Genomic DNA, 9,870 nt, shown 5'->3' with positions numbered 1-9,870 from the left:
AAACATTGTATGTGTGGGTTTTTTGTTTGTTTTGGTTTTATTATTATTATTATTATTGGGGTTTTACTGTGCTTTAAACCACAGGGTGATACCTGTTCATGTACAAGTCCGGGTGGAGTCTGTGGGGTGACGGCTGGATGTGCAGGAGAGGATTTGCCCGGGGCTGAGCAGTGATGCTGGCGGGAGCGTGTACCCAGCCTGTGCTGGGCATTGCACCGTCCAGCCAGTGTCCTGACTTTATTCTCCTCTCTGTGCACGTTCAGCTTAAATGGGAATCACAAATCTGGCATCTTCTAATGTCCCAGCACTTGACCTGACAGTCTAAACCTGGCGCTTTTTTATCCCTTTTACTAAATAACTTGACAGTAGCTTGGCTAAAACAACATATCTTACACAAATGCAGCAATTCCCTAACCACTCAGCGCCAGCAAGGTTTCGGTTGTCCCTTTGGCAGCAAAATCACATGAAAAATGCAGAAAGTTCACAAATCCAAATCTCAGGGGCTGTTTGTAATTGCATACTTTGCAAAAGCCGTGAGCCCGTGCAGGCCCTTGGCTTGGGGCAGGATGGCGTCCCTGCGCAGCTCTCTGCGCGAGGCAGTGCCCTGGGCGGCAAGGTGGGACGGTGTGTGTGGCCGGGGTGGTGATGAGGCTGAGGTGTCCCGGGGGCAGCGTGGGGCTGGGGGCCTGCCTGGCAGCCCACCCTGTGCAGGGCTGTGGGGCACGCACCAGCTGAGCCCCAGCCTCCTTCTTGAGGGGCCGTGGATGAGCAGGTGGGAAGCTGTAAGTGACCCACTGCCTCTGCTAGTCCCGATAGCAAGGAGTTTGTTTAAACTTTCATGATTTTTGAGAGGAAGCAATGTTTGCTCTTTTGTTGGGTTTTTTTTCCTCTTGTGTTTTGACAGTTTTGTTTCACTGGGGCACTTTTATGAGGAGCATTTTATTATTTTACTATGTTTTTCATCTGCATTTTAATTGCACACAATAAAACTTGAAAGCTCCCAGCAGAGAAAATCCTATGGTTACTTCCCATCCTGTCCCACGGGGGATGAATTGCTGGGGTCACATCATTTGTCAACAAAGAGGGCTGAACCCTTTGTAAGACAGACACTGATTTTCCTGAAGTATAACAGTAATAACTTCTAATTGGTGTTGTCAAATGGCTAAATCTAACCCGTCTACATTTTGGGGCAAAAGAGGGTGTGTTTTGAATGGAGAGGGTATTGTTTAGAGGCAGGACAAGAGAGACCCGAGAGCACCAAGCCTCCTTGGGTGAAATGTGTTACCTCGAAATCCTTGACGAGCACCGGTACCCAAAATACCAGGGGTAGGATCTGTGCCCGTGCAACAGCCCTGCTCGACATCCTCCACCACCCCACCGGCACTGCTTGGGTTTGGGCGAACTCTGCAGAGAATTATCTAAAACCCCTTCATGTTCCCCAAGTACAGTTGGGTTTGCTTTTGTTCTCTAATCTCCAAACCCCCAAATTCTCAGCTAAATGCCTCCAGGGAAATCCCTGCAAATCTCCCCTGCGAAGCTGTGTGGGGTTTGGAGAGAATTCCCCATAAGATGGGGGAGCAGGGCCAGGGTGCTGAGCACACCCTGCTCCCAGGTCCTCACCTGCCCGGAGCCATGCAGAAGGATGCAAACCCGCAGTGCCGGCAGAGCCAGCTACCTCTGCGTGTGTGCACGAAAACAACAAAAAATCCATCTGCATGTCAGGGTTAGACCTGCAGGTCTCTGTGCTTCGGCTCTGTGCATGAGGCGTGGAGTCTGTGCTTGGTTCCTTGTGAGCACAAGTGCAGGCCAACGTCTTCTGCTTGAAAGGTTATGGCCCGTAAATCACCTCACCCTCCACCTTTCTGTAGCTCTCCCTTGTCTGACAGTCTCTTTCCCCTTGTAACTATTAAAGGGGGAAAAAAAAAAAGAAAAAAAACCAAAACAAAAACAAACAAAGTTTTCATGCAGAAAGTGAAGCAGCTCAAATTGCAACCAGGAAAAAAAAAAAAAAAAAAGTCATCTTCTATTAAAACATCATCCATGCTTTCCTTCCCCCCGCCCCCAGCTGATATTTAAGGCGATCAGAAGCAGAATTGCAAGGCAGCATTTAAATCAGCCTGGCTGCTAGCTTCGTGTATTAGTGCACCTGTGTTTCTCATCAAATGTGCTACCAAAAGGACTGGTTAAAAGTGCTTTGATCTGACTTTAAATATCCCCAAACATCAGGAACTGGAGGTATTTTAATCTGATTTTACTGGAACTGCGCCGATTTAAGCAAAACAGAACCCAAAATTAAGTTCATATTTTCCATCAGTCCCTGGAGCTGGGAAGGAGGAGATTTTTATTGGGAGTGGGGATGGCAGGAGAACAGCCTCGGCTGGCCGCTGTCACTGTGCGGGGGGTTGTCACAGCAAGGCAGGAGCACCTTGGGAGCAGCACTCTGCCGTCAGCTGCTTAGAGCAAGGATTTGGTGCTCCGTCCTTTTCAGATCTTTTTGTTGGGTTTTTTTTTCTTCAGTTTCTCACCCAGCTGCATTTAAAACCTGACTTTATCTCCGTAACTATAAAGCACATGAGCCTCAAGGCGGCCATCTCCTTGTTCGAGTGGTCAGTGTTTCTTGTCCTCAGGTTTGAATGCGACCCCTCTGGAGCAAAATCTTGAGTGTGACTTAAATGCCCAGGGTCTGATCTCGCCTCAACCTGTCTTACACCATCACACACACCCATTTCCCTCCAGGGAGTTGTAGAAATCCTCTCTCCATCCTCCCGCACCCCATTCCAGCCTGCATCCCTCCAAGCGCAGGGATGTTCTCTGGAGCATCCACGGTCTCTCAGCTCCCAGCCACATTTGCAGAGCGGTCTGGCAGGACCAAGCCCTGAGACTCAAACAAAACCCTGTTTGTTTCCTGCACATCCTCTTTTCCCTTCCCTCTGCTGTGTTTGGGCAGGGCGAAGCTGGGCTGTGATACGACACTATTATTAGCTCCTTCCCTCCTGCGTCAGAACCTCAGCCGGTGTCACCTGGCAGCACCCGGGTGACTTGCAGCTGAGGATTCAGCCTGGAGAACAGCTTTAATAAGGGATTTATTCTCAGGCTACCTGCTCAGCAGATGTTTCTGTTTGTTTTGTTTTATGTTTACTTTAATTCTGCTCCTAATGTGCCTTTTATAATGTCTTCTGGCAATACTTCTAGACCTGTGCTGGATGGATGATCGCCTCTGTTGTTAAAGGCAAAGCCTGGGCGGCTCTGAGCAGCGTTATCTTCAGATCTCTCCGGTTAGACTTAAGAACTTGCTAAAACACTCAGCTGTAAGCTTTTTTTTTTTTTTTTTTTTTTTTTTTTTCCCCAGGACAGCACAGGATTTTCCCAGTGCTCCTGTGAGTCTCTGTGCTCCTCTCCTGGCCCTTGCAGGAGTCATTGCATCTCACTGTGAGCCTGCGGTGGGCACAGCTGCTGCCCCCTTCAAAGCCCAGCCATGGCTAACAGCACCGAGCTGTAACGTGCTGCAGATCCCTGGGTAAAACCCCTTGACTTTAAAATCTCAGTTTTTTGAAGCAAATGTGGCTGGCTAAAGCCACAGGAGAGAGAGATGTATAAGCACAGAAAAGAAAGAGAGCGCTCTTGGTGTGGTGGTGGGCTCCTCAAAAATAAGATGCATGCCCGGACAAGACAGGTGAAAGATTATCTCCCACCCTGAGAAAAAGAAATGACTTTTCTTTTTCCCAGTGGCCGATTGTTTGGCTGGACGCTGATGGAGAGCTCAGCCTCAGATAAAGGCTGGAGGGTTGGCGATAATATCAAAAAGGCAGTCGGAGTCTGGGGCCAGCCAAGTTGTCATTTCCTAATACTGCTGCTGTTGTCATCCAGCCTTCTGGGGCACTGAAGAGTCTGGAGAGAACTGTTAAAAAGCATGTTAAAAAAAATCAAGTCAAACCCTTATTCCAGAGCGGTTCTCCACAGACCCAGCTCAGCCTTCTCTTGGATATTGTGCTAAACTTCAGCATTTGATCAAAAAAAAAAAAAAAAAAAAAAAGAAAGATAAAACATATAGGTAGAAATCAATGGAGCCTTTAAACACTGTGCTGTGAAAAAGGCTGCACTTTACTGTTGTCTTTCTGAACCCTGTGAAATGCTGGGAAACTGTTTTTAATAAACAAGAGTTCAAACAGTGGGGCTCCGTAGCCAACAGTCACGCCTTAAACTCTAAACTTTACATGAAAACTCTCAGATCCCTTTGAACTCTTTTTTTTCCTCCCTGGCAGAGGATTCCAGTGTTTATGCATTTTTTTGAGATTGCTGGCGGGATCATGAGGAGGGTTTTAATATTTTTTTTTAAACAATCTCCTGCCTTCAGAAACCATTAATGCCCACTAAGAAACATCAAGGCATTGCTTTGAAGTGCCTTCTGGCTACAGCCCTCTTACACTCTTTGGTTACTGTGCAATCAAATAATTAAATGGAGTCTAAAAAAAATTCTTTTACCTGGTAATTAAACACCCCATGTTGGACAGTTGCAAGGGTTTTTAAAGGCATTGCAAATCTACAAAGACTTGAAACACAAAAGCACTACATGCTACTAGAACAAGTGAGTAGACACTTTCTCCCTACTTTGGCAACCTGTCACACAGGCAAGGTAAGAGCTTGCCGTCCTCTTCCCGGCTTAACCAAGGGCAGAGCAGCGAACCCCAAAGGAGAAAGGACAGAGCAGAGAGTCATAAATTAGCAAAGCTAAACTCTCAAACTTTTTTTTTTTTTTTTTTTTTTTTTTTTTTGCATTTGTTTGTTTGCTTTGGAATAAACAGTAAGGAAGAAAAAGTTGGAAATGGTATTTTGGCTACTTCATCAAATGTTGAATTACGGGCCGACGGCCATCCCCAAAGGCCATGAAGCCCGGTTTGGACACGAGCTGTCTCTGCAGGCTTTGGCCGTTTGGCTCCGTGCAGCATGTGGCTCTTGGGAGCGCCGGGGCGCGGGTGCTGCTGCGCCAGGTGGCACGGGGACACCAGCGCCGGGCGGCACAGGGACACCAGGTCCCAGCTGTGTTTGGCAGGGCTTGCTCAACCGCGTCCTTTTCTGGAAGGCTGTGGAAGAACAAGGGAATTTGGTGACAGTTTCCAAGGAGCGGGGTGGATATTGCAATGGGGTGTGTGGCGAGCCGGTGGCCAGTAATAATTCCCTGGCTGGGAGGAGAGGGAGAGGGCCACCTCCTCCGCTCCTGCGGAAACTCGTCTCCCTTCAAGGTACACTTTTGATGGAAGCTTTCTGAAACCTGGTTGTTTCGCTTCCCAGAAGTTAGCTGAGAAAGTTTTCTCTGGTTCCAACCTAAATTGGCCCTTCCTTCCTGGAGCTCTGCTTTGATCTGGGCATTTGAATCTCAATGCAAAACTCTGGTGCTTTGCCTGGTTTTTGCATGGCAGCTACTGGGGCAGGGATTAACCCCTCCCCGGCTGCTCTGGCTGGAGCGGGCTCCCCACCCGCCTGTGCCTCCCGCTGCCCCCTCGTTATTCCCGAATCGCCTTTGGATACCAGCTGGTTTTACAGCATCTGTCCCGGGAGGGATGCCCGGTCCCTGGTCCCTACCCTGCACTGCGTCCTGCTGGAGGGGTGGGGTGGGGGGTGGTCGGTTGGTCTCTGAAAGCAAAGACCCCTCACCTGCCTTAACACCCTTTAATGTTTGTACCTGCAGAGGAGACGCTTTGGGCAGCAACTTGCTGTGAAACGTTTGGAGAGGACGTTGTGTTTGTAGGATTCTACCAGAAACCTTCAGAGCTGTAAGGATTTTAGGAAACAAGAGCTTTGGAAAAGGCACAAACCTTTTGTTCCCAGCTCTGCCAGGCTGCCGCAGCCACCTGCAAATCCTTTGAAGGGATGGAGTTTGTGCTGGACTCCTCGCTGTTGGTATTTTAGGGCTGGATGAGACCTTGAAGGGTCAGTTGGGCTCCCTGGCAGGGACGATGCTGAGCCCGCAGCTCTGCAAGCGGGGGAAAGGGAAGAGGCAAGGTAGGAGCACCCTGACCATGCATCCCGTTTATCCTTTGACTGTTGAAGGATTTGGGGGGAACGAGAGCTCGCTTTGAGCCAGCACAGCAGAAAGAGAGAAGGAGGGGAAGGCGAGGGGAGCTGCCACGCTGGTGGGAGCGGGTGCAGGGAGCCGGGAGTGCTGCGACTGCAGATGAGGAGGCAGCGCTGGCGACGTGCATTAGGAATGACAAGGCGGTTGTTTCAAAGCAGGACGAACTGTAGGGTTCAGAGATGTTCCAGACTCCTGCAGGGCCCAAGACAAATGTTGAAAGCCAGAATTCCCAGAGGGTCTTTCTGTTTTCTTTTTTAAAAATAATAATAATATAAAAAAAAAGGTCTACCTGTCACATCTTATCAAGTGAAGTGCTGAATTAGGGAAGGCAAGACTTCATGGGCTTTCTTCCCTAAAAATAGATCTTCTCATGAAAGAGATGAAGGGCATTGCCCAGGGAGGTCAGCCAAAATTGTCTGAAATTATGCTATCACCTAGATCTGGTGTCCAAAATTAGCCTCCTCTCTCGCTATGTGGGTTCAGCGCTCCCTGAAGATTAAACGCATCACAACACTCATTTAATTTAAAAGAGAGGCTAAAACATATGGCATGCCATGGTTTAAATGTTAGAAAAATTCATCTTGGGACTCTTCATTATGATTAGTAATATGCTAATGAAGGCAAGGGTGAAAGGAGGGTGTGTGCAGGGCTGCACGAGGAGGCTGGGCACGGCTGCAGGCAGGAATCGGGGACGTTGCTGGGAAGAATGGAAAGGGCCTGAACCAGAGCTGCTTTCACCATCCAGAACCAGTCTGATCTTTTTTCAGAGTGGGAAGGAAAATGATTTGCCTTAAATAATTCTCCAGCCTCCTCTGTGTGGGTGTTTTCTGGGCTCTGTGATTAAGGGAGAGCATTTGAAAGCAATGGGATAGGAACCTCGTTTAAAGACCGAGTGCTCCTTTCTTTTTTCCTTTTTAATTAATCTGAGGTTGCTACTGGAGCGGAGTAGTTGGATGAAGGTGTTTGAGGAACATGAGGTTAATGGAAGGTGAAAGAGGAAGAAAATTGCCAATATGAGCCAAGCAGAGTGTGAACCAGCAGATGCTCCAGCCCAGCTGGTGCACGACTGACTCACGGGGTTTAGAGGGAATAAACTCCCTAAGTGGAGGGGGGAAAGTGCCCCAGGGAGCCTTGGAAAGGCGGGGGGCAACCGGCAGCGCTGCTGATCCCAGCACCTGGGAAAGGAGAAGGTTTTTACGGGACTTTGCCAGCACAAAGCATCCTCCCCAGTACTGGCACCGTTAAAAATAGTATTTAGTCTATGTCTGTGGAGGGAGGGGGGATTTTGTCACTGTTCTGGGGTCTTTGTTTTACCGTCTGAGAAACGGGTTTGCAGAAGAGCACTGGAAGGGTATGGACAGAGCTGATGCGCCTTGGGATGCTGTAAGTGGTGTGTTGTGAAGGACGGGAGCCTCCTGTCCCCTCTGATGGTGCAGAGGGGCTGCGGGATGCTGGTGGGTCACTTAGTCTGTGCGTGGGTTTCCTGGAGAAAGGATCCCCAAATTCTTGCTGCCTGGCCCCTGTATCTGCCATCTGTGTATGAGGCTGCCGGTCCTCAGTGCTGCGGGAGGCAGGCAGCATCCCTCCTCCTCCAGCGCTCGCTTCCAGGGGGACTGCTGGGAATTTTGGAGGTTTGAGTTGGTTTCACCACCTGAGACCGCCGTTGGATGTAGGCTTATGTATCAGGGAGGTGTGTCCATCCTGCTGCTGGGGCACCTCTTGCCAAGGCACAAACCTCTCCCGACTGCCCCACGGGGATGTGCCGGCACGCGCGAGTCTGTGCCCTCTGTCCCCAGCACCGACACCTTAATTCCCTCCCGCTCTCATACCAAACGCTGGGATCTGAAAAATCAGCTGGAAATCATGACTTGAGAGGGTTGGTCATATTATTTTATTCTACGCTCGTGATTTTGGGAGCAACCTTGTGCATTTTTTGAATGCTGACTCGGATGTTTTCCACCTTTTGAGGCCGGCAATGCCAAACATTCAGGGCAGAGAGAGAACAAAATATGTCACTTGTATCTGCCGTGACCTACCAGCCAGCATGGGGCCAGTGGAGAGGCCTGGGATGCTTTTTGCATCCAAATGCAGCCTATTTTTTTGCTGGGGGAAGCAAAATACACATTTCCAGTGTCCTTGTCCCAGCTCATCTCCAAGAGGAGAACTGACACCGCGGCTCCCCAGCCCCACTCCCCACCACTTCAACCCTTTATTTGGGACCAAGCAAGACCATCGTTCATTGCCACATGCCCCCAACAAATCCCAGCTGTGAAACACTTGAGAAAGTGGTTTATTTCCCCCCCCAAAAGCCTCTAGGTGATGCATGCCCATGATTCCCAGCCCGCTGCTCCCTCTGGGCTCTGAGGCCCAAATGCTCCCGAGAACCGTTAAAGGTCCATCAACGTGTTTTAATTGTGCAGTAAGCAGGGCCGGTGTTTGTGTTGGACCGTGACCCAGCCTGCAGAGCAGACACGTGGCTTTGAAGCTCGCCCAGCTGCCGCTGGCCCCGGCCACGCCGCCAATTATCCACCGCGCTACCGTCTAACACAGGCAGGTTTACCCACCTCCATGGGTGTTGTGGGGCTTAATGAACGTTTCCAGCATGCTTTGAAGACGAGAAATGCTCTAAGTGTTAGGTATTAGTGTGATTTAAGCGTGTGGAGCGGTTAGGTCTCGCTCCTGCCGTGCTCCAGCCCTGCTTGGGTTTGCTTTTGCAGAGCAGGGCTCTGGCTGTTGGAGTCCCTCCGCTGGAAGGGACCAACCCACGACATTTTGGCAGGTACCATAACCCTGTAAATGGCTTTTTTTTTTTTTTTTTTTCAGCTTGAGTTTACATAGTTTTTGTTAAACCTGATAAACTGAAGCTAAACTGAAAAAACAACCAAAAAACCCACCTGGGTCAAAATAAGGTTCTTGCTCCCTCCCCATCTTCCGTACCATTTAAAAAAACTTGGTTGGATGTTACACTTTTTAAGCTGTAACAGTAGAACTTTCCCACGCTGCCTCTCCATTTAGCAGCTGACAAGCCAGACCTGTAATCACGATCTTTATCTCGAGACAAGCTAAAAAACAAAATGTTTCTGAAATGCTGAAGGTAGGTGAACATTTTCAGAGTGTCACATATTAAGGTGGTGTCTAACGATCTCCATGTCCCACTTATAATTGAAACAGAAGAGAGTATTCACTTTTCATTCATTTTAAAAAGACTATTCAAATACCCTTTCATCTCTGCTAAACAGCCTGCCATGTATTTGAAGCCATTTTATATTTTGTTTCTACAGACATCCAAAAAAACAGAGGTGAGTATTTTGGAACATTGATAGAAAGATGCAAAGGCTTGTGAGGCACTGAATGGCTTCAAGCTGCCTCAAACACATTCATCTTCCCAAGAAGAATTAGGCACAGTGTGATTCATTTTAATAGCAGAAGAAAAATAATACTACGATGTAGTGCTAAGTTCCCAACCTTTGATGGCAGACTAAAAAAAGAGAGAGGAAAAAAACCCGTATCTTTCTTCCCTTATGTTGTTGAAGTCTCCCTACACCCATCCGTTATGTCCAGCTTATCAATTAAGATGAACCCCATGAACTTCAGATGGTTTTTTTAAAACAAGGCACCATCCATTTAAATGTGTAAAACTGCCTGCAGCTCCCTTGAACTGCAGGATTCAGTCCTGAGCTCTGTGTACTCGGTGTGAAGTTGAGCCCTTTGATGGAAGTTTTACTGATGTTTTAAATGAAGTCTTCTCATACACACAAAATAACCCAGATAATTTAAAAACCTCATAGAAAAAATAA

The sequence above is a fragment of the Falco peregrinus genome, chromosome 2, assembly GCF_023634155.1.
Source record: "Falco peregrinus isolate bFalPer1 chromosome 2, bFalPer1.pri, whole genome shotgun sequence".
NCBI lineage: Eukaryota > Metazoa > Chordata > Aves > Falconiformes > Falconidae > Falco > Falco peregrinus.
The sequence above is the reverse complement of the archived record's forward strand: the minus strand, read 5'-3'. Positions refer to the sequence as shown.